Source organism: Hemitrygon akajei, chromosome 21 (genome assembly GCF_048418815.1).
Source record: "Hemitrygon akajei chromosome 21, sHemAka1.3, whole genome shotgun sequence".
NCBI classification, from domain to species: Eukaryota; Metazoa; Chordata; class Chondrichthyes; order Myliobatiformes; family Dasyatidae; genus Hemitrygon; species Hemitrygon akajei.
The window spans coordinates 2,144,173-2,170,628 of record NC_133144.1 but is presented as its reverse complement, the minus strand read 5'-3'; the positions used below and the strand labels follow the sequence as shown (position 1 = coordinate 2,170,628).

The 26,456-nt window shown below is 41.3% G+C and overlaps 1 protein-coding gene across 8 annotated transcripts in view; it reads right to left on the bottom strand.

Moving 5' to 3' along the window:
* Positions 1–26,456, bottom strand: part of tjp1a (tight junction protein 1a) — a 230,430-nt gene that overhangs the window by 165,124 nt on the left and 38,850 nt on the right. Inside the window, exon 1 of one of the 8 annotated variants that reach the window (XM_073024730.1) lies at positions 4,329–4,347. The exons of the other annotated variants lie outside the window; for them this stretch is intronic. The gene's annotated coding sequence lies outside the window, so the exon portion shown is untranslated. Of the gene's footprint in view, positions 1–4,328; positions 4,348–26,456 lie in introns of those variants that run through there. 8 annotated transcript variants of the gene reach the window in all.

Below are 26,456 nucleotides of genomic sequence, written 5' to 3'. Positions count from 1 at the left end.
GATATGCTAATTCCATTTGTCCATATTAGGCTCATATCCCCAATTCTTTGCCATCTAATTACACTGTAATTTTATCTGGCAGATTGCTCCACCATTCTCTGTGGAAAAGCATCTTTTTAATTTCTCCGCTTTCATTTTAAAGCTCTGCCCTCTAACTCAAGACTTCCCCACCCCCACCATCCTAGATAAAAGACACTCTATGCCAACAAAAATAAACCTTACCTCTCCTCGCAAGTAAAGCCCTCTGCTCTAGAGAGCATCCAAGCCAATCTCTTTGGGACTCTTTGTAATGCTATCACAGCTTTCCTGTAGTTTGACAACAGAACCCATTGACAATGTTCTATACTTGTTTATAGTGACCCTGAAGGTCTCCAGTGATGAATGGACACCCTAGAGAATTTAGACTACAAATGCTGCAGGTACAGCAATACCACTGACATCCACATTCATTGGCTTATCACACACCTAGGTTGCTGAGAACTTTATCTCCTGATAACGCCACACAAGTTCTGTGATGCAACTAATAGGTATTTCTGGTCATGAACTACTTGGTTCAATGTCGTTTTATAATGAACAACTTAAGCTTTAAACCACACAGCCCAGTCACATTCACTTATCTTCAGAAACACATTTTGTTTAAATTTATCTAACTCTTCCTCCATCAAGTTGCTCAATGCATAATGAGACAGGTTTAAGCTTTTTATTGACTGGTTCTGCACCAGGATAGTCAAGAATACAGATAGAACTTGCAATATACATGTGGCCATACATGAACATTTCTGCATGCCTTCTCAAAAGATTAAGCACAACTTTGAAACATTAATGGTGAACTTTTCCCGTAGTTTAAATATACTGAACAAATCTGTGCCAACTATTGGCAAATTTCTGATATCAACTATTCATATGTAATTTGATTTGCTTACAATTGTGATTAAACTTTGTATTTCTCACCTTAAACCTGTGTCCACTTGTTCAACACTTGAAGAAAAAAGCTATTCACCATATCTATGCCCGTTATTTTACGACGATTTATGACACCACGCTCAGCCCTCTGTCTCAGTGAGAATAAACCCAGTCTACATCTCTCCTTACAGGACCTCCACGTTTTCTGGTGCATACAAGATCAAGAATGAGGCCAATGAATGGAGAGAGAACACTGCTGAGCCATTGGGATTTCTAAATAACTGGAGAGTGGATTATCAATTTTATTGCATTCCCTTTGTCAACTCACCCCTCCCCCCAACCTTCTGCAAATTAAATACTACTTACAGGTTTCAGAATTTCCTTTAACATGGTCATACAACATCATCTGCATCAACCAGAAAACCTTGATTCCCAATCTATGGCAGATATTCCCTTTGTTCTTACCATTTCTTCCTCACTCTGAAACTTAAACTTGTTTGTTTAAAAAAAAGTCACTTTTTACCCCAGCACAATAACTACTTCTCCACAGGCTTCTCACTTGTTAAGTATCTCCAGGATTTGTGTCTCCCAATTTGAGCTTTTTTAAAATACAAAAGGTACTGATTCATAAACTCAGTTATACAAAGCTGCACTATTTTTATTCTTTTTTGTCTAGAACTACAATTTTTTTAACTCACTGTTGCACCATGCATGTATCCCTATTAAACAGCACTTGGGTCAACTGATAGTCAAATATCACCCAGCCATGAACATTTGACAGAGTATAGAAATATTCAACAGAAACTTAATTATGCTGCATCCCAAATCAGTATGAAATCTGAATTACACAGTCAAATTCAGATCTACAAAAGACAAATGTAATGCTTTTAAAGAAACAGCTTTGAAGTTCAGAAACATGAGAGACAATCTTACTGAAACATTTTGGGCTCTGAGAAAGGATAGCAGGGGGAGAATCCAGAAGGGAATAGTATCATGTTGAAGGTCAAAACTAGAGTGTTAAAGTGGGAGTGGAAAACTGAATTGTAGTTAACAGGTTGGAAGGTCAGGGGCACCTTAGTGTTCTGCACAGCATTTACCCACAAGAACATGTTGTGAACAGTCAAGGCAAAACACTCAATGGGAAATAGTACAACAAAATTACAGGTTCACATGGGAGTAACTGGGGCTTTGGATAACATGAAAGGAAGTGACACAAGGACAGATGTGCACTGGAAAGTACTGTAAGCATGGCTGGTATTGGCAGAGACAGAACCAGCGCTCCCTTGCATTATAAGCTTCACACAAATGCAAGCTGCTGATTAGAATGTGTGTCTAGGGAAGTCATTCAGTGCTTTTATCAAGAACAAGATCTTGGCTGAATGCTCAAATGAACATAGAGAGACCACTTCTGAATGAAAACATTAACCTACAGTCTTAAATTGCTTTAAGCATGAAAGCTGATTAAAAGTGCAGAATTAAAGTCCATTCTTTCCAGCACAAGTGCCAGTTTGTGTCTCTCCTTATTTATATCATCATTTCAGAGAAATTCTGGTATTATTTAAAGATGTAACAGACATTTATCCAGCAAGACAAAAGTTAAAATATTAACTAGTAATAAAAACAAAAGATTTGGAAACACTCGAGTCAGACAGCAACTGTGGAAGACAAAGCAGTTATCCAACTATATTTTTAAAAACATCTATTTTTATTTATGATTTCTGAAGGTGTCCCCTTCTTTGTAACATTGATATGCTCCAGGGTATCACTATTCCCTGCCCTAAACCCTCTAGCTGCCACAATCCTTCTCCATTGCAAATAAATGACTAAATTTTGTCAATGGAGTTGGCAGAAGCATAAAAGTTCCCCTTCACTACACAAAGTGGGGCTGCAAGATTTTGTTTCACCCTGGGAGAGCCGAAAAGTATGCAATAAAAGATTCCATTGACAGTAACTGCATACCTTAAAAATAAGAACATTGGAATTTATTATTGGCAGAAAATACACACTCAATGTATTCCACCACCTTTAACAGAATGTCCCCTAAGGCACTGTGATCCATTGTGAAGTATCAGTCAATCTGAATACTCAGCTGATAAAGTTCTACCACTGTAACCATTGATTGACCTTGCCAAAGTAATGGTAAAAAAGGAATTGCAATTTTCCCATCAATAAATTAACCACCAAAACAGCATCGAAGATCTGAAGTTCAAATCACGAGCTACAAGGGTTAGACATGACTGAACATACCTTGACACATTTGGCAAGGACTTAAGTAACACTAAGTAACTTAAGCATGTTCTTTAAAGCACATGCTTTATGTCAATGACAAAGCAATCAGAGCAACAGGCCTGTAATTAAATTCACTTATCTGTGCTAAAATTATCTTCTCAAGCTGCCAAGTCAAACTATAAAATATCACACAAACTTTGTAAACAGGAGTTGAATTTGAAATGATCTCTGCTGGACTGCTTTCACATCAGCTCCAGTCCAGTTAGAGCACAGCATCACAAAGCCATGAAGAATAATCATGGCTCTGCGAAATTTAACCCAAATCATTCAAACTGGAGAACCAGCTTCACTAGATGATTCTTAACAGTGAAGCTGTATTTAAAACTAGAATCTTAAAGTTTAATTTCTTTATGAGGAAAAGAGGGATGACATTTGGCTCATGATCTGTATATACCAGTACTCAACAGAACAACCCATCAGCACCATTACGTATTGTTTATCACAAGGTCTTCAACTTCTTCCCTTATGTCTATCAAACCCCCTTTGAGTGTTTCGCCAATTAGCTGAACAAGGGACAATTTACCAATGTCAATCAATGTAAACGGCACGTTTTTAGGATGTAGGAAGACAGAGCACATTGAGGAACCCCACACGAACACAATAAAGTAACAAACTAAGGGTTGTACTATTGTTCTAATGTTCTATTGGAGTGGCAAAAAAACAAATCAGCAGCAGATGCACGCTGCTTGGTCCCTCATATTTGCTTCACCATTTACTAAGATCATATCTGATCTGGTGGAAAATCAAATCCATATTCCACCTGGCTTCAAGAATCTCATTCTAAATTACATTGTTTATTGATTACTGACAGCAAAAAACAATTTACAGAGGTGCGATTTGAATACAAATCAAAGTACAGCAAGTCACTCGTACTGTACTTTGTGAATTTTTAAAATTACACAAGCTTTTAATGTTACTTGAGGTTTCTCTTGGACATGGACAAACATCTATCCAAAATTCATTTAGTAACTACCTAAAAAAGAGCAACATTTCCCTCTATTGTTCTTCATTATAAAAAAAACTCATGACTCAAAATTCATGCGCTCAATAACTTACAGCTGGAACATTCCAATGAAGCTACACTATGGAAAACACCTGAATACATTTAACAATGAAATGGAACAAGCTTCCTTTACCTTGTGTATCCTAAAGTTCCATTTACTGGCCTCATACAAAATGCAAGTTACACCAACATGCTCATCAAGATAATTCTTATCTTGGTCAACTCAGACACATTAGTGTATCTAACTTCACACATACCTGCCACAAGGGTCACATGACTGAGAGGAAACTCAATGGGTGCAGCAAGAATTGAGCAACCAGTTTCGCTGCAATACCATTGCTCCTAGATTAGCTCCACCTAATAACCACTGATGAAACCTTTTAATATTTAATTCCAGATTAAGGTGATTTAAGGTGAAAGGGCAAAAATGACAGAAAAGGAAAGGGCAGCATACACTTCAAATTAAGATGTTTCTTGGTTAAATAATGATTAATCAGACAGAATTCACAAATTTGTTTAACTTGGATTGAACAAATGGAACAAGAATTGAATGGAATGCAAAGCCTGCACTGGGTGTGACCGATGGTATTCAATGTGTTTGCTTGTGGAGATTGATGCAGTCAGAATGGCATGCAAAAGAACATACATCAGGTGCTTTAGAAATCCCACTGGAATGTAACATTACACTGCCTTCCAATTTGGAGGATTGTAGTTTTTGGGCTGTGTTGATTTCAGTTGCAATTTAATAAATGCGTCGCAATTTAATATATGCATCTCAATTTCCATTTACTCCCAAGGAGATTTCATTTGTTGGCAAGTTCAAATGAGCACAAACTTTGAGGCTGTATGCTTCAATGCATAAACCTTAAATACTCTAACATCATTACTGTTGTTTCATTCCCCAACCTTCAACAAATTTTGTAGGTATTTCCTTTTAGTAGGGTGAGAACTTGTAACTGTAGTGGAATTCTCTGGGTTAAATTAACAGTGTGCTGCCACAATCACAATAAATTCAATGTGTTTTGGAATTTTTATTCAAAATTCAGTTTTTCACATCTTTTTCCTCCCACAACCATAATTGAGGAGACCTGTAGCTATGGTTGGATGCTTGACTTCTGCTGTGCACTTTTAACATCTCCGAAGATCTCCAAAGATGTCCCAAATTTAAGAAAGAATGAAAAACAGGTGCAGCTCAGTATTAAAAGTTTATCAATTATATTTAAATTAGAAAAACATGTGCTATCTGGAAATACTACTTGTAGGTAGCCTTGGTTAAATTTTTCAAATAACCAAGAACAGAAGTTAGTCTGCAGTTCCAGACTTAAACTTCATATTTGTTTCTCTGCTTTCCTTGCCACAGGCTGATCTGATCACAGCTCCTCTCCATGTACTCTTTCATGGTACACATGGAAAACAAATTAACTCTTGCCATTTTAGTGCAGCTTTGCACTAAATCCCGTTTCCCAACTCTTTCAGGAACTTTGTCATTATAGCCACTCCCAACATTTGCTCTCCAAATGCCAAGTGATTCACAAATTTTAATTTTTAGGTGAATCCCAGTCACTGATCCTCCTTCAACCCACATTAAATCGACTCAGGCATGACAGTGGAGGATGACAAAGGGACATGATGCAGTGCAGGTATTGTTAAACGTGGACAGTACACACGATTGCAACACGTATCAATCACATTAGAATTTTCCAGTAGTCAATGCAATTGTCTCACCACTACAAACTGCATGGGTATGTAACGACTGCTTCAACAACTCCTGGCTGATAAAGTTTGATAAACCATGATAAAGCACAAAGAAAGCAGGATGGAGTGAAAAAGGCAAACAACTAAAGGACACAGAATACATGAAAGCATGAAGACAAAACAAGACTTTTGTTGGGCTCTGCTGCTCCGCATGGTGGTGAAGCAGTTAGCATAATGCTATGACAGTGCCAGCTGTAAGATCAGGGTTCAATTCCTGCTTTTGTCAGTAAGGAGTTTGCATGTTCTCCTCATGACCGTGTAGGTTTCCTCTGGATGCTCCATTTCCCTCCCACATTCCAAATATGCATGATCATGGTTCATAAATTGTGGGCATGCTAATGTTATTATGGCCACATCTGTGGGCTGCCCGGCAAAATCCTCTGATTTGAGTTGACACAAATGGTGCATTTCGCTGAATGTTTCAATTATATGTGATGAATCACTTACAGGTGTCCCCTGCTTTATGAAAGTTTGCTTTACGCCACTTGGCTTTTATGAAAGACCTACATTAGTACCTGTTTTCACTAACCGAAAGAAATCCGAAGAGGATTTTCGCTTTTATGGAAAAAGGTGCCCGCTTTAAACTTGTATGTACCCCGAGAAAGACTACCATGACTGTGAAGCCTTGCAAGGGCAGGTGTGCGCACATGCATGTACGTGTGTATGCATGTACGTACCGATTTTTTTTCTACAAATCGGTTTTGGCTAAATCTTCCCAATTCTGATAAGTGAAACTACACTACATACAGTATTTCTACTTTACGTAGGCTGTATATTTATCATATCATTCCTGCTTTTACTATATGTTAGTTTAGGTTTTATGTGCTATTTGGTAGGTTATTTTTTGGGTCTGGGAACGAACAAAAGTTTTTCCCATATAAATTAATGGTAATTGCTTCTTCACTTTACGCCATTTCGGCTTACAAAAGGTTTCATAGGAATGCTCTACCTTTGGATAATGGAGGAAACCTGCATCCCTTTTCATCTCCAGGTCCCCCATAGCTCTGTAACTCAATCATTCACACAGACCCATCAAATCCAATTCTTTCCACACTGATGGAGAATTATACAGTAGCAAATACCTTAATGGCACATCATTGAAATGTAAATAAGAACACTGGTTATGACAGGACATGTTCATAGAAGAATGAGTAAACTCCAAAAAGATCTGAAATGATTAATGCATATCCTACAGTGGGTATCACAAACAATGACAGTATAAAATTAGATTTTGTACAAGAACTGCAAACCACAAGCTGGACAGCTCAGTCAATCCTACATTGGCTAATGGACATGCTTATGAATGAGCTTCCATAACATTCTTAAATTTAAAAGTTAAATGCATGTACATTTGTTAATTCCTATGAATAGCAAAACTAGCTTCTTTATCCACTTTTAGAGATCAATCTTGCACTTTTAATGACATTCATTATAATATTCTGGAGGGATAGCGACCACAGTCCAAGCGACTGACAAAATTATTTATGGACGTCTGTAAAATGGAACCCATTCATTACCTGGATACAGACTGTCAGAAACTGCAATGATAATACTACCGCCTGGCTATCCTAATGGGACCAGCTATAACAATGCAACAGCATCCTGATATTCAATGAAAATTTAACTTCTTTCTGAAAATGCTGCCTGACCTGCTGAATTTTTATAGCATATTTGATTTTTTTGTTATGGAAGTTCAATGGCTAATTAATCATAAACTAAACCATTTACAAAGTATTAATGGCTTTACTAGCTTGCTATTTCAATGAATTAGAGTTGATGGAGTAAAGGGATAGGTAAAATAGGGGTATAGATTAAAAGAGATTAAAAGACAATGATTAGCTGATGATCAATTGTATTATAGGTACCTTATGCTGCTGGACAGCCAAAAGAGAACCTTACCCAGCAACAAGTGACGTAACAGACATTGTTCCCTAATAGTGTTAGACATAGATCCAAAAAGGAATTAACTGGTCACACAAAGCATTTTGAGGTATAACATAACTAAATAGGGGAAGGAAGGCATGGGGGGGGGGGGGGGGGGGGGGGGGGGAAGGTAGAACGTTCAGAGAGTAGGGGGAGGTGTCAACATGAGCAACTAAGGTTGTATCCAGGCTAGTCTTGGCAGAAATAATTATAACTATAATTATGATTTTACATCTAATTGTATCTTAGCATGTGACCGAAACTATTCTAAAACTGTATTAACTCGTGTAATTATATTTCCTATAATGATCAATAGTATAAATTGTTAAGAATAGTGCTTTGGGGGCAGAGCAGTGTCCGGACTGGCTCTTTGGGAGATCAGTCTGTAACTTCCCCCATAGCATGCTATGAATAAAAAGTGAAGTTTGACGAAGTATCACTTGTTTTATGGTTTATTGAGTCCATGGTACCTTGCACTATTGCATCGGGTCGATCCGTCTTTGACAATTTGGCGAGCCAGCCAGGAGTCCAAGACGAGGTATTCCCGAGAGACGGCGTTAGTGGTCACCTCGGTGGCCGTGACTTGAGATGGATAGGCCCACAAGGTAAGATTTACCTTGATCTCTCTCATTAACTGTCCACCTTGACAACCCCTTCGTCTGGCGGGTAATCCTCTGACGGACTCCAAAACCTGAGTTGAGGATCGCCCAAATACCACAGGTCAGCAGATTCGGGGTAACAGAGGACCTGACGAGATATTGTGAGTATTTAAGGTTGTGCGGTATTGTGAGAATTAAAGTCTGTGCGTGCTGAAGAATTAGGCAGCGGATCATTAATAGTGATCTATTACATTTTTCTATGGGTGAATCGCCACAAATTGGGCAGTGGGTTAGTAGCAGTAAACTATTACATTTGAAGCTGGTGAACACCTTAAGTGACATGGGGGGCCGGGGTGCATAGCGTGGTAAATTGACTAGCACGGGACAGAACTGAAGTTTGCCCAAACACAGGGGAAATGGCTCTCTCCTGCAGTCTATCCAGTTGTTGTAAATACACTTTGGGGGTACGCTTATGATAATTTGCCTGTCTCAGCATCCTGCTTTAGACCGGTTGTTAAGAGGGGAAATCCTCCACGCGAAGGTCAGGATCTTGAAGTGGATGCAGAGAGACACGGCACAAGATTAACAGGGAATAGGAGTTGTAGGTTATATAGTGGTAAAGCTGCAATCTGAAGTATCAGCATCCAGCCTTAGACTGGTTGTTAAGAGGGGATATCCCCCACGCGAAGGTCAGGACCCTGAACTGGATGTGAGAAAAGGAGGCAGTTGACCCACCCGATTAGGAAGCATGGGGCAAACATTAGATAAGTCTGGGAATAACACGCTATTATTTAAAATATGCAGAGATTACCCTGAAAGAGAAAATGATTACTTAAGGTTATTGGCATGCCTAAATAAGAAATTAGGTAGTGAAATTTAGCCTTTGGGTGCGACCTGGGACTTAGATAAATGTCTGAAGCCAGAGGAAGCAATTTGGAAACGTAGTGCCGGACAAAAATGGAAGGTTTTAATGTCCAATTGGAGAAAAACGGCCAAAGAATTAAATAATAGATCTAAGCAAAGTAGTTGGGAGCATAATGCACGTCAAAGAGGGATTAGTGTATGTGATAATGAAGGAAATTTGAAATCATGGGAGACATTAAAAGGACTGTGTGAGGATTATGATATGAATAAGGGAATAGGGAAACGAAAGACAGGCGGGTTAAGGATAGACAACAAGGTAAAGGTGAAGCCGGCAAAGGTAAAACTGAGGTACCTCTTGACCTGTCTGGACTGCCCATGCTGTTTGATGATAATGAGACTGAGGAGGAGTAGGAGGAAGCCTGGCGACCCCAGCCCACGGCACTGCCTCCCCCGTATACTCCATCTAAGCGGTTGCCCCAGGGTAATCCCAACTCACCCCCACCAAACCCAGTGACCACCCACACGAGGGGACAGTCGAGGCAGCGAAGGGTAATAACCAGCCAGGGGCCAGGGACCAGGAAACCACGACGCAGGCTGAATTTTCTGGTAGGAAGCAGTTTGCGGCATCACCCATCTCACAGAATCCTTCTGTAAGCAGGGCATTCTAGTCCCTTGTCAGTCCCCTTGCAATACTCCTATCTTGCCGGTTCCAAAGCCGGGAAGGCCAGAGTGGCAATTAGTACAGGACCTCCATAAGATTAATGAAATTGTGCAGTCGATACATCTGATAGTCCCTAATCCCGCTACGATTTTAAGCAGCATTCCACCAGACTCCCAAATTTTTACCATAGTAGATCTGCAGCATGTGTTTTTTGCAATTCCCCTTGCTCCTGAGTCACAGTACCTTTTTGCATTTACCTTTCAAGATCAGCAGTACACTTGGACTAGGTTACCCCAAGGGTTCGTGCACTCTCCCACCATTTTCTTGCAGATTTTGCATCGGCAGCTTAGAAATTTTCAATTTCCTGGGGGCTCTATGGTAATTCAGTACATAGATGACCTCCTACTGGCAAGCCCGTCAGAAACAGCAAATGACCAGGACACCAATACACTTATGAATGCCCTGCACTCATGGGGTTACGTGCTCCCTCCCCAAAAGGTACAGAGCCCAATGGCAAGCGAAATTTCTGGGAACCCTTTTGAGTGCAACCGAAAGACAGTTCACCCCTGATTCTTGCAACCCCCATGCCCACTACACGGAAAGCCATGCGTGCTTTCCTTGGTCTGGTAAACTTTTGTTGGCAGTGGGTTCCGAATGTCGCCCTATATACGCAGCATTTGAGTCCCCTGGCGTTTAGCATGCTTAAATGGCCCCTAGAACTGACTGAGCAACAGAAAGAGGCCTTTGAGGAATTGAAGAAATCGCTCTCAAGGGCACCTGCTCTTGGTCACCTGCTCTATGACCGTCCATTCCACCTTTTTGTTAATGTTTTAGAAGGCTGCACCACTGCAGTTCTCACTCAGGTTCATGGGGACAGGCATAGGCCTGTTGCCTATTATTCCATCAAGTTAGACCCCGTAGCACAGGGATTAGCCCCCTGCTCGCAGATGCTCCTGGCCATTTACTCCCTAGTTACGGCTGCTTCCACCATCACTCTCCAACAACCAGTTACAGTGTATTCTTCCCGTACCTTTGTAGCCTTGCTGACCTCCCACCAGACCCAATATCTTACTCAAGCCTAAGTCGCTATGAAATTGCATTACCTAACAACCCACTCCTCACCTTTGCATACTGTAATGCCATCAACCTCGCTACATATTTAGAGGCGACCCCCACTGAGTTGACTGAGCCTCCTCGTGACTGTTTGCTCCAAAACCATTTTCTCACTTCACCACGCCCCGATGCACCTGTTCCAGGAGCACAACTTGCCCTTTATGTGGATGGCAGTTCCACAGTCTCTGAGACTGGAGAACGCCTCTGCAGCTAGACCATAAGACAAAGGAGCAGAAGTCCGCCATTCGGCCCATCGAATCTGCTCCACCATTTCATCATGAGCTGATCCAATCTCCCCTTTAGTCCCATTCCCCTGCCTTCTCACCATAACCTTTAATGCCCTGACTACTCATACCTATCAATCTCTGCCTTAAATACGCCCAATGATTTGGCCTCCACTGCCACCTGTGGCAACAAATTCCATAGATTCACCACCCTCTGGCTAAAAAATTTTTTTCACATCTCTGTTCTGTATGGGTGCCCTGCAATCCTCAAGTCCTGTCCTCTCGTACTAGACTCCCCCACCATGGGAAACAACTTTGCCACATCCACTCTGTCCATGCTTTTCAACATTCGAAATGTTTCTATGAGGTCCCCCCTCATTCTTCTAAACTCCAAGGAGTACAGTCCAAAAGCGGTCAAACATTCCTCATATGTTAACCCTCTCATTCCTGGAATCATTCTAGGGAATCTTCTCTGAACCCTCTCCAATGTCAGCACATCCTTTCTTAAATAAGGAGCCCAAAACTGCACACAGTATTCCAAGTGAGGTCTTACCAGTGCCTTATAGAGCCTCAACATCAAATCCCTGCTCCTATACTCTATTCCTCTAGAAATGAATGCCAACATTGCATTCGCCTTCTTCACCACCGACTCAACCTGGAGGTTAACCTTAAGGGTATCCTGCACAAGGACTCACAAGTCCCGTTGCATCTCAGAACTTTGAATTCTCTCCCCATTTAAATAATAGTCTGCCCGTTTATTTCTTCTACCAAAGTACATGACCATACACTTTCCGCCATTGTTGATGATGATCACATGCTTGAAAGTGGCGCTCTCCAGCCCCTAGTCTCTGCCCAAAAAGCAGAGCTTTTTGCTCTCACTCACACCTGTATTTTAGCTAAGGACAAAAGGGCCAACGTTTATACAGATTCTTGCTACGCATTTGGGGTGGCCCATGATTTTGGACAACTCTGGGCACAGCAGGGGTTTCTCACCTCCTCCAGGACCCCCATCCAGAATGCCACATATGGAAAGAATCTCCTCCAGAGTATACTCCTCCCCGAAAAAAATGGGCCATTATTAAATGTTCGGCTCACCTGAAAGACGACTCTGCAGTGACTAAAGGCAACAACAGGGCTGACTTGGTAGCCAAACAGGCTACGAAGGAGGCAACTATTATAGTTTCCACTACTAAGTGATTGGCTTACACCACAACTAAATCGCCACCAGTGTCGGGCACTCCAGACAGGGTTACAATTCAAAAGCTTCAGGGGGACGCCCCTGATTCAGAAAAACAACTCTGGAAGACACACGGATGTGCGCATTCGGTGTCCACAGGCCTCTGGCAGGCCCCAGTTGGCCAAGTTTGTATTCCTGATGCTTTGTTACCAATGCTTATTGATTGCCTGCATACGGACATTCACCTTTTCAAGGAGGGAATGAGTAATATTTTGGCATCCAAGGCTGGAGGAGGCTGCCACAGCAAAGATACAAGCCTGTTTGATTTGCCAAAAGACAAATGCGGGAAAAGGAGTAAAATGTGCCTGAGGAAAAACCCCCTTGCCAAATGGTCCTTTTGAATGCATTCAGCTTGATTTTATTGAATTACCGCGTGTACACTGTTATAAGTACTGTTTAGTAATTGTAGATGTGCTCAGTAGATGGATTGAAACCTTTCCGACCACCAATAATAAAGCTTCCACGGTGGTAAGGTTGTTGCTTACAGAAATTATACCAAGATTTGGGGTACCCAGACAGTTAAGTTCGGACAATGGCCCTCATTTTGCGGGTAAAACAAATAAAGAGCTATGTGAGGTGCTGCACATTGAACAGCAGTTCCTTTGTGCCTACCACTCCAAGGCTGCAGGAATAGTGGAACGGGCTAATGGCACCCTGAAAAATAAGCTAAATTAATGTCCGAAACCGGACTGAGCTGGCTGAAGGTCCTTCTGTTAGCTTTATACCATTTGAGAATTACCCCACATTTCACTACAGGGGTATCTGCAACTGAAATTGTTTATGGGCATCCTGGAAGGATCCCATGGGATGCTGACATGCAGCCTCCCGCCCAAATTGACTTTAATGTCATGGAGGATGAATTGCAAAAGTACTTTCGCCAATTAACGTCCTCTTAAAGTTTCTCCACTCCCAGGTAAAAAATACCCTTAAGGATTCTGGAGGGCAAGGAGTGGAGTGGCCAGAGTTGAAAATTGGAGATTCAGTACTGATCAGGGAGTGGGAGTGTCCCAAACTTGGACCCCAGTGGAAAGGAGCATTCCAGATACCACCTCAAACGCCGACAGCAGTTAAAGTACAAGGCCAGGAACGCTGGATACACCTCAGTGACTGTAAAAGATGGCTTCCTGGCGGCAATTAACCATTTGATGACTCATTTCTTTATTGTGTGTTGCAGTTGATTCCTTAAGAGGACAACTTGTTTTATCAAGTACATGAACGACTGCATGGTAACCATATTGCATGTTATTCTTTGGTACAGTCTGCAGAAGCACTGTTTGTAGCTAACCCATCAGGGCTAGCCTGGAAGATATGTGACCTAATAGTGGAGGATACATCAGGGGCAGAATGCAAAGTGATAGAGGGGCTAGGGGATATTGTTTTGAGAAGATAGGCGTAGGTGGTGACTACTACGCCACAAAACCTGACTGTGTGGGGGCCCTCGAGCGGCATGTAACCGGAAAAGGGAAAGAGTGGGTACCTAGTGCACGCTGTAAAAACACCAGGGATTATCCCTTCTGTTTTAGGGGAAAGGGTTGGGAATGCATTTTCACCAACATACCCCGGGAAATACCTTGCCTGGAGAAACAGTGTTTGAACCACTGATGTAAGATAGACAAGGGAATATTCTCTTGCGAATGTATCCAAGAACAATGCGTGCCCCTCTCTAAGGGGAGTTCAGTATGTATGTGGATATTGTAATGGGACTCATGTGTCAGCTGGTTCAGGGACTTTTGAATACTCCTCCCTGTATCCCGAGGAGTACTTATGGTATGATAAAATAGTACTTCGTAAGAATTCTTGCTATCGGACCAAGCCCAGATACGTGTTCTTGTTTAACGGCACCTATACTACGGCCACCACCACTCTACCTACCCTCTTTGCGGTAGGAACAATTGGACCACTCTCTGTTCCCTGGCCCCAGAAGGCTCACGTTCCGCGACGACTGATAGCTCGAGCTGTGAGTAAGGAATTCTGTGCTGACTGGAGAAATCCTGTTACTCTGGGCTCTTCTCTGGGCTATGGGTTCCTGAGCACTCTCTCTCTAGGGGGTTCGGCAGGAGTCATAGCTGCAAAGAACCGTAACTACCTCATTTGTGGGCTAACGGCATTGGGAAACAGTACGGTGGAAGGCATGGAGGCTGTTAACAGGAAACTGGTGGAGTTACGACTCTACGCACAGCAAACCAGGTATGCTGTGGATTATCAGCTGGCCCAGCAGGGAGGGGTCTGCGCCATAGTCGGAGACAAATGCATCACCCATGTACTGATGAGTCCTACAATGTAACCCATGCCACACAGTCTATTAAGAAACAGCTGGATGACTTCAGGCAAGGTCTTAGGACAGGACAGGGTTGGTTAGGATGGTTGCTAGGATCATCTTGGGGGGGCTTATATTCTGCACGGGCTGATTGTTTTCATTGTAATAATTGTTGTGTGATGATGACCTGCCTAAATACTGGCTGTAGAATTGTCACAGAGAGACTGATGATGATGCCCTTTTAGACTCCCATTTAGTTGGTTATCATATTATAATAAAAGGGGGGGGGGAATGATGGAGTAAAGGGATAGGTAAATAGGGGTATAGATTAAAAGACAATGATTAGCTGATGATCAATTGTATTATAGGTACCTTATGCTGCTGGACAGCCAAAAGGGAACCTTACCCAGCAACAAGTGACGTACCAGACATTGTTCCCTAATAGTGATACAACAAGCTTGGAGAACTATTACTTTTTCTCGGCACTATACCGCAAATATATCAGTGCTGTCCCAATTCTGCTCATCAGACCTGGAATATCTAGCAGAAAAGTATTGTCCTTTTCACCTACCATGGGAGTTTTCTGGGGTCAATCTGGTAGCAGTTTACATTCCACCTCAGGCCAATGTCAAGCAGGCTTTAGATGATCTGAGCAATGGGATCAACACACACGAAACAGCACACCTCAATGCCTTCACCATGATTTTGGGAGATTTTTAACAAGGCTAGACTGGAAAAAAAAAATCACTAAGCAATTACCATCAACAGATCACTTGCAACACCAGAGGAAATACACTGGACCATTGCTACACCACCAACAAGAATGCCAACCATGCTATTCTACGCCATCACTTTGGGAAGTCTGATCACCTAGCTGTACTTCTACTCCAAGTATAGGCAGAGACTGAAGATTGCAGCACCAGCAGTGAGGACCAAGAAGGTTTACACGGGAAGCACTGGAGCACCTACAGGACTGCTTTGAATCAGTATACTGGACTGTATTCAGGGATTCATCTTTGTATCTGGATGAGTATGCTGCAGTTGTTACCGACTTCATTAAAACCTGTGTGGATGAGTGTGTGCCTACAAAGTCTTACTGTACATTCCCAAACCAAAACCTGTGGATGAACCAGGAAGTACGTCGTCTGCTAAAGACTAGATCTGTGGCATTCAAGTCTGGCAACCCAAGCCTGTACCAGAAAACCAGAGGGCTATTTCAAAAGCAAAGAGACAATTTCAAAGGAGGTTGGAGGCGCTATCAGATGCACAGCAACTCTGACAGGGTCTGCAAGTCAATGCTTCCTACATAGCAAAACTCAGAGGTATGAATGGCAGCAATGCTTCACTACCAGATGAACTCAATGCCTTCTATGCACACTTTGAAAGGGAGAACACAACTACAGCTGTGAAGATCCCTGCTGCACCTGATGACCCTGTGATCTGTCTCAGAGGCCAATGTTAGACTGCCTTTTAAGAGAGTGAACCCTCGCAAGGCAGAAGGTCCCGATGGAGTACCTGGTAAGGCTCTGAAAACCTGTGCCAACCAACTAGCAAGAGTAATCAAGGACATTTTCAACCTCTCACTGCTACGGGCAGAAGTTTCCACGTGCTTCAAAAAGGCAACAATTATACCAGTGCCTAAGAAGAATAATGTGGGCTGCCTTAATGACTATCACCTGGTAGTACTCACATCAACAGTGATGAAATTGCTTTGAAAGGTTGCTCATGACTAGACTGAACTCCTGCCTCAGCAAAGACCTCGACACATTGCAATTTGCCTATCGCCACAATAGGTCAACAGCAGACGCAATCTCAATGGCTCTTCACACAGCTTTTGACCACCTGGACAACATGAACACCTACATCAGGATTCTGTTCATCAACTATAGCTCAGCATTTAATACCATCAGTCCCACAATGAGAAGTTGCAGAATCTGGGCCTCTGTACCTCCCTCTGCAACTGGATCCTCCACTTCCTAACCAGAAGACCACAGTCTGTGCGGGTTAGTGATAATATATCCTCTTCACTGACGATCAACGCTGGCGCACCTCAGGGGTGTGTACCTGGCCCACTGCCTTACTCTCTGTATACACATGACTGTGTGGCTAGGCATAGCTCAAATACTATCTATAAATTTGCTGATGACAATGGTTGCATTGTTGGTAGAATCTCAGGTGGTGACGAGAGGGCGTACAGGAGTGAGATATGCCAACTAGTGGAGTGGTGCCTCAGCAACAACCTGGCACTCAACGTCAGTAAGACGAAAGAGCTGATTGTGGACTTCAGGAAGGAACAAATACCAATCCTCATAGAGGGATCAGAAGTGGAGAGATTGAGCAGCTTCAAGTTCCTGGGTGGCAAGATCTCTGAGGATCTAACCTGGTCCGAACATATTGATGTAATCATAAAAAAGGCAAGACAGGGCCTATATTTTATTAGGAGTTTGAAGAGATTTGGCATGTCAACAACTACACTCAGAAACTTCTATAGATGTGCTGTGGAGAGCATTCTGACGGGCTGCATCACTGTCTGGTATGGGGGGGGGGGGCGCTGCACAGGACTGAAAGAAGCTGCAGAAGGTTGCAAATCCAGTCAGCTCCATCTTGGGTGCTAGACTACAAAGTACCCAGGACATCTTCAAGAAGCGGTGTGTCAGAAAGGCAGCATCCATTATTAAGGACCTCTACCACCCAGGGCATTTTCTCACCCTTTTCTCACTGTTACCATCAGGTAGGAGATACAGAAGCCTGAAGGCACAAAACTCAGTGATTCAGGAACAGCTTCTTCCCCTCTGCCATCTGATTCCTAAATGGACATTGAAGCTTTGGGCACTACCTCATTTTTTAAAAAATATACAATATTTCTATTTTTGCACATTTTTAAAATCTATACAATAGGACTTCCAGTAAGATGGTGATTGTTTAGCTGCTCCGAACTTTTGTTCCGTTACTGTCGCTACCTTTGCACTAAATGTCTCCATTTTTTAAACCTTAGTTAGGAATTATTTCGGTATCTCTTACTTGCCTGTGAATATATCTAACTTACTATGTCTAGCAAGAGTTCTAAATCCAGGAGAAAAGAAGCTATGACCCCGTCGGACGAGACGATGGTTGCGCTGGGAAAGCTCCGAGATGAAATCTTAAAGGAATTTAAAACCGCTTTCAAACAGTTAGAAGACAAACTGGATCGGATCAACGATAAAGTGGACAAACATGCTGAACACTTATCTCGCATCGATTCGACTTCTGAAGATTTAGAAAGTCGTGTTCGATACTTGGAGACTCTCTGTTCCAGCTTAGAGGAAAAGTCTAATAAACTTCTTTCCAAAATGGTGGATCTCGAAAACCGTAGCAGACGCTGCAACATCAGAATTCTGGGATTACCAGAGGCGACTGAAAAGGGACCAACCGTGAAGTTTTTCGCCGAGTTTCTCTGTGAGTTATTCGGGAAAGATTTGCTTCCGAAGCCGCCCGAGCTCGAACGGGCACACAGAGTTTACGTTCCCCCCGGAATTCTGGGCTCCTGTCCGCGACCAGTAGTCTTGTGTTTCCATCAATACCAGGTAAAACACAGTCTGATTGTGGAGGCACGTCGCAGAGGCTCTTTTTCTTTCCAGGATACAACCATTCGCTTTGTGGAAGATTTTGCACCCCAGACCTTAAAGATGCGCGCTGAGTTTAAAGGCGCAATGAAAGTGCTTTTTGATCGTGGTTTCAAACCTTCACTTCGTAACGCTGCTGAGCTACGAATAAAGCTTAATACCGGGAAATTCAAGTGGTTCAAATCAGCGAAGGAAGCTGAAGCGTTTGTGGCAAGTCTTCCGGCTATCCAGTCATCTTCGGAATCTGATCGGACCTCCTAAAATGGTGGATAAGTACTCCTCGTAGTAAAATTACTTTCTCTGGACTCGGAACTCACTTGAATCACTCAGACATTATTCATTGAAACTTTAAGGGCTGTTGACAATCTCTCCCGGGATTTGGTGTGTGTGTAACCTATCTTTATTCTTGTATAACTTCACCTACAGAGTTCTACAACTAATTCTAACTTGTTTTGGAGGTTCGAAGTCTTTAGTGAAGGCCTCCCTGTTTGTCGGTTCACAGTTCAACTGCTGATTTATTTTTTCTTTGCTTTAAATATTTATTTATTTTATCTTTTTCTTTTCTTCACCCCTTTTTTCTAATCTCTGAATTTTTCTCTCCCTTCTCTGTAAATGGTTGATAAATACTCGTCTTGAATTTATAATTTTCCCCTTCCTCTTCTTTTCTCTTTTTCCTTCTTACCTTTTTTTTTCCCTTTCTCTTACTTTATTCTTCTATAATTTTTCGCGGGTAGGTTAGTTTTGGTTTTCTTCCGATTTTCTCTGTATTAAGTTGTATATTTCTGCAGAAGGTGTTCTAATCTGTAGTTATGTTTTCTAGTGCATAAACTAGTTATTATTTGCTATAGTATTTATACGGAACTGTTGTTAATGACACAGATCTGGAAGTTGTATTTGGGTTAATTTTTTTGGTAGAGCTAGCTACTTGTTTTGGTAGCCGTCTAGATTTGGGTTGGGCGCGTGGGGTGGGTTTTCCAGTTCCAACATCTCTTTATTGCTTAGGACATGTTTATATTTTGACCTTACGAATCTATGTTTACATCTCTGCTCCCAGACTGCTATTGTACTGCTTGATTTTTTATATGCCTGCTGCCTTTTATGCATTAGTAATTGATAATGGCTAGTGCACTTAAATTCGTGAGCTGGAATGTAAAGGGACTGAACCACCCTGTTAAAAGGAGGAAGGTATTCACACATATTAAACAACTCAAAGCTGACATTGCTTTCCTCCAAGAAACTCATATTCGTTGTTTTGATAACTCCCGGCTTCTGTCAAAGTGGGCGGGTCAGCATTTTCATTCATCCTTTGCCGCTAAAGCCAGGGGAGTTTCCATTCTTATTAACTCAAATATTCCTTTTGAACTCCATAATAAAATATCTGATACAAATGGCCGTTTTATTATTGTTTCTGGTAAACTATATAACACTAAAGTTGCACTAGCAAACCTGTATGCCCCCAACTTTGATGATGTTAACTTTTTTGAACGGTTTTTTTCCTCACTACCAGACTTAAACTCATACTCTCTTATATTGGGTGGTGACTTCAACTGTTGGTTGGATCCTAAACTGGACCGATCGTCCTCTGTTACCAGATCACCTACTAAATCTGCCTTAGCTATTCAATCGTTTCTCTCTAATTTTGGTATCTCTGATATATGGCGTTTCCTCCATCCTACGGAGAGAGATTATTCTTTTTTCTCACATGTTCACCATACCTTCACTAGAATTGACTATTTCTTACTCGATAACCAACTTATCCCATTTGCCCACTCTTGTGACTATCAGAGTATACTGATCTCTGACCATGCCCCAATTACCCTCTCTCTGAACTTTCCTGGTCTCCCTCAGAGGAACAAACACTGGCGGTTCGATTCAACTTTACTATCGGATGATGATTTCGTAAAATTTATTAAGGACCAGATAACCTTTTATTTTAACACTAATACATCACCTGAAGTTCCATCCCAGATTGTCTGGGATGCCATGAAAGCATATCTGAGGGGTCAAATAATCTCTTACACAGCAAATCTCAATAGAAGATCCCGTGCAGATTGAGCAGACCTCATTAACCAGATTAAAGATTTGGATCAAATATATGCCCAAACTAAGAACCCTGAATTATACAAGAAGCGCGTTGAACTCCAAACTAAATTTAACCTTCTGTCCACTCAACCTGTCGAACGCCAACTTCTCGAAAGCAAGAGCCGCTTTTACATTCATGGGGATAAGTCTGGTAAATTCCTAGCCAATCAGCTGAGGCGTTCCAAAGCCAAACAACATATTACAAAGATCCGGAAGGAGAACGGAGACTTTACATCGGATCATTTAGAAATTAATGACGCATTTAAAATTTTTTATTCCCGGCTTTATTCCTCTGAATCCCTGAATGACAATATCTCTGTGGATCAATTTTTACAGAATCTGAATATCCCCTCACTTTCATCTGATTTCAAAGCCAAACTCAATGCGCCTATATCACCAGAAGAAATATCTTTTGCAATTTCTGCACTGTCCTCAGGGAAATCTCCTGGACCTGATGGGTTCCCTGTGGAATTTTATAAATCATTCTCCTCACTTCTTTCTCCTCAGTTACTTTCAGTATTATCTGACTCATTTAATTACGGCAAATTGCCACCCTCTTTCAATGAGGCATCTATTATTCTTCTTTTAAAAAAGGGCAAAGACCCAACAGAGTGTTCCTCGTACAGGCCGATCTCTCTGCTCAATGTTGATGTAAAGATCTTAGCTAAAGTGTTGGCTCATAGATTAGAAACCGTTATTCCTTCCATTATCTCTGATGATCAAACAGGCTTTATTAAAAACCGTCTCCCTTTTTTTAACATCCCTATTTAATATTTTATACTCAGTTCCAACTGGGACTCCTGAATGTGTTATCTCCCTTGATGCGGAGAAAGCATTTGACCGTATAGAGTGGAACTACCTTTTTGCAGTCTTAGAAAAATTTGACCTCGGCCAAAGTTTCATCTCTTGGATCCAATTGCTGTACCTGTGTCCTACTGCTTCTGTTCTAACTAATTTTCAGAAATCCCAAGTATTTAATCTCAAACGTGGCACCCGTCAGGGATGCCCCTTAAGTCCCTTTCTCTTTGATTTGGCTATAGAACCTCTGGCAATAGCATTTCGAAACTGTCCTGAATTGACCGGGATTTGGAGAGGGGGTGTTGAGCATAAAGTTTCTCTCTATGCTGATGACTTATTACTCTTTCTCTCAAATCCGTCTACATCCTTACCTCTAATGTTTTCATTTCTTGACCAGTTTAGCCAGATCTCTGGCTATAAACTCAACTTACATAAGAGTGAACTTTTCCCAATTAATAAAGAAGAACAAGAACTAATATTTCGTGATCTCCCTTTTAAAGTAGTCCATAATCAATTTACTTATCTTGGAATTACAGTCACAAGGAAGTTTAAAGATCTCTTTCGTGAAAACTTTGTCAGTCTTTCATACGCTATAAAACAGAGTCTGGTACAATGGTCACCTCTATCTATGTCCTTGGTAGGTCGTATTAATGTTGTTAAAATGTATGTTCTCCCCAAATTTTTATACTTATTTCAATCTATCCCAATTTTTATTCCTAAATCTTTTTTTGATTCCTTAGACTCTATTATTTTGTCATATCTGTGGCAGAATAAGCGCTCTAGAATTAATAAAATCCACCTCCAAAAATCTAAAGAGGGTGGCATGGCTTTACCTAACTTTCACTTATATTATTGGGCAGCTAATATACGTTGTGCTACCTTCTGGTCTTTCTTCCATGGTCAACCCGAGTGCCCTAACTGGGTGGCAATGGAGTTGAGCTCCACTAAAGAATTATCTATATCTGCACTTCTTGGCTCTGCACTCCCTAGCAGTCTGCCCAGATCAATAGCTAATCCTCTGGTCAGACACACTTTGCGTATATGGGCTCAGTTCAGGAAATGCTATGGTTTCCAGGGGTTTTCCGTTTCTAGCCCTGTCGCACATAATCACCTTTTTTTAACCTACTACGTATGATTCAGCATTCCATGTTTGGTACAGGAAGGGCATTAGACATTTTGAAGATCTCTTCATTAATAATCGCTTCGCTTCTTTTCAACAGCTCTCCGTTAAGTTCAACCTGCCTAACGCTCACTTTTTCAGATACCTCCAAATCCGACACTTTACTGCTCCTTTAATTCCTAACTTTCCTGAAATGCCTGCGAAAAATGCTATGGACCTATTTCTTTCCATTAATCCACTAGGTAAAGGTTTAATTTCAATTATCCGAGATAAACTAGCAGCCTTACGACGGGCCCCTGTGGATAAAAATTAAAATGGCCTGGGAGCAGGACTTAAATATCTCTCCGAGGAGAGCTGGGACTCAGTTCTCAAATCGGTCAACTCAACCTCCCTTTGTGCTCGCCATTGCCTCTTACAGTTTAAGATTGTTCATAGAGCCCATATGTCTAAATCTAAACTATCTCGATTCTACCCTGGCATTAGTCCGCTTTGTGATAAATGCAAGAGGGGCGTGGCCTCTCTCATCCACATGTACTGGTTCTGTCCTAGCTTGGAGAAATTCTGGAAAGATGTCTTCACTACATTATCGGGTATTCTGAATCAGCACCTAGAACCTAACCACTTAATTGCTCTGTTCGGTTTTTGGGGCGAGACAGATTTATGTCTGGGTCCGACCAAATGCCGAATACTATCCTTTGCCTCTCTCCTGGTGAGACGCTTGATCCTCCTCAGATGGAGAGATGTTGCCCCGCCCACCTATGCGCAATGGCTTAACGACATTATGGCCTGCTTGGACCTCGAAAAAATTCATTATTCAGTTCTTAATTCGGATCTAAAGTTCCATAAGGTCTGGGGACCTTTTATCGAGTACTTTCATAACCTTCCTCTTGACTAAGGTTTTTTTTTTCTTTTTTTCTTCTTTTCGGTCCCTTGCTTTCAGCTCCCTTTTTCTTTTTTTTCTGGTAGTAGGCATTATTATCCTCTGTTACTAAGTGTATTCACAGTCTGGGAGTTTGACTGTCCTGACTTATACTCTCTATATTGTGTGGTGGTTGGGCTGGAGTTGTTGTTTTTTTCTTGTGTTGTGGGGATTGGGGAGGACACTAAGCTCACTTGTCTTTAATTTAGGTGCTTTTTTGTTAAATTCTCTTCCTTTGTAGCATATTGTTATTGTATGCTTAATCTTGCACTGTATTAATGCTCCCCACTGGGATTTGGGGCTTTTAATTTTGTAAAATGTTTTGAAAAACTAATTTTTAAAAAATTTAAAAAAAATCTATACAAGTAATTGATTAACTTATCTATAATAATGTTTTATTTTATTTATTTTTTTCTCTGCGCTAGATTATGTATTGCATTGAACTGCTGCTGCTCAGTTAACAAGTTTCACGTCATGTGGCGGTGATAATAAACCTGATTCTGAGCTTTCAAACTCTCTCTCTTATCTCTACCACTTCCCTTCCAACCTACCGAACACGTCAGCTCCAGCCTAACCTCTCCCTTCACCTCTTTGCACATTCAGTCTTGAGCTGAAGCACTGATTACCCTCCGCTTCCACAGATACTGCTTGAACCACTGAGCTTGTCCAGCAGTTTGTTTTTTTTAAAAAAGCTTTTTAAATGTGTCTGCCACTTCCTCAGGCGGCTCATTCCAGAAGTTTACTCAGAAGATGGTGGTTAACTTACCCCACACATCTCCCCCAAATCTCTCCCCTCTCAGCTCAAACCTATACCTTCTTTTATAAGCCTCACCCTGCCCAGGGAAAAACATTGATTATTTCTGCTGTACATCTGAAAGGTTACCCTTCGGCCTCCAACGTTCTGGTAGGAATAAATACAGTATATGAAACCTACCGTGATCACTCTAGCCCACCATTTCAGACAAAGTACTAGTGAATTTCTATTGCAACCACATCCTTCCGGTAATATGGCAATTGGAACTGGACAATACTGTGTGGTCTAACTAATCTTCTTAATGCTCAGCAATGAGGTACACCACTTGACTTTAAAAGTCATCTTTAATTTTTAACTATATGGTACAAAGGGGAAAACTTCTAATTCAGTTAAAAGCTTATTCATACAGAAGAGTTAGATTCAGGCATCCAGCAGAATATATGGATGGAATCAAACCCATGTATGGTTGCCAAGGTGCACTGGAAATGTGTGTACTTGCTGCAGTATTGTAACTGAAAACAAGTTTTAAAAAAGCGATGTAGCAGTTACAGTCAAGTCACCAAATGCTTTGACATTGTTCTGCTGTTTTGATCTGAATATTAAGGCTGGTTAGCAGCACAGTGCTTCAAATTATACCCTTATACTGGGTCATCAAATACTGATCAATCTTTATCATAAATATGTAGGCTTGAAATATGGAAGACTGTAATCTAAACAATGAAATTCAAGATTTATTTAGTTCATTCGCACCAAAACTTCACAGAAACATGAATCAAAGAATGTGACACTGAGCCACACTATGGCAGGTGACCCTAAACAATATTTCTTTCTTTTCTCAGCACAACCCCATTAGATATGGAAAAGTAGTGGACACAGCCCAGACCATCACATGTAAAGCCCTGCCATACCATGAGAACATCTACAAGGAGCGCTGCCACAACAAATTAGCATCCATCATCAATGACTCCCATCATCCAGGTTTTCTCCTCGATGGGAAGAAAGTACAGGAGCCTTGGGTCCCACAGCACCAGGTTCAGAAACAATTATTACCTTTCAACTTTTTGTTATTACCTTGAACCACAATGGACAACTTCACTCACCTCAACACTGAACTGATTCCACAATATATGAATTCATTTTCAAGGACTCTAGAACTCGTGTTCTCAGTATTTATTATTGTGCTTTTTGCATTTGCATGGTTTGTCTTTTGCACATTGGTTGTTTGTCAATCTTTATGTATAGTTTTTCATTGATTCTATTATTGTTCTACTGTGGGTGCCTGAAAGAAAGTGATTCTTGCTGTAGTATCTAGTGACATTATATGTACTTAGATAATAAATTTATTTTGAACATTTGCAATCATAACATGTTGACAGTCATCAGTTACCGTGCCAAATAGAAGTAAAATAAAATTAAAATAATACTAACTATATTCTTTGAAAATCTTTGCAACAAATCATCATGACCTCAAGGGTGGAAACTGCTGATCCAAAGCTTGGTTGAGGAGGTAGGTATACGGTGGAGAATCAAAGCAGGTCTCAGCAGAAGGCACGGACACCAGTACCGAAGCCAGAATTAGAATAAACACAAATTCTTCAAAGGTTGTAGATTTAGCAATTTAGTAACAGAATTCTTACAGGAGTAAGAAAATGAAAATGCTTGAAAAACTCTGGTGAGACAGCATTTGCAGGAAGAGAAACAGCTAACTTTTCATTTCTGCAACCCTTCATTGGAGCCCCGTATCATCATCACCTGCAGTTCTTTTTAATTTTCACAGCTCAGTATCTACTTCTACATCATTTTCCTGTACTTTCCAATATCCCTCAATTCTCTTAATATTTAGCAATCCGCTAAATAAGCTCAGTAAGTGCACTGCTTTTACAGTATAAATTCACTGATTGAGCCTTGAGAGAGCTCTAGGGTAGAAAATCCCAAAAGACATCATCTACTGATTGAAGTGTTTCCATATATGAGTCCAAAATTACACACCCTTTTTGAGACTGAAGATTTAGGATCCAGAAAGCATCCTCCCTGCATCCACCAGTAAGAATTTTACATTTCAAGATCACTTCTCATCCTTCTCTTTTCCCTAGTTGCTGCCTGACATGCTGAATTCCTACAGCATTTTGTCTCATCCTTCTTGAGCTCCACGCAACTGCAAAAGGATGAGGATTGGCCACAGGGCTAGCAACCCCATCCTGTAAAAACTCAGATAGAGAAACATCAACAGCAGCTGCAAAGACTTCATCCATTGGAGAGGAAGGATCTTTGCCTAGAAGACATATGAAGTCACTTGGCAAAAGCAGAAGCCAAAGGGCATTCAGCCTTTCAGTCCTCTTATGTTTCTCGCCTC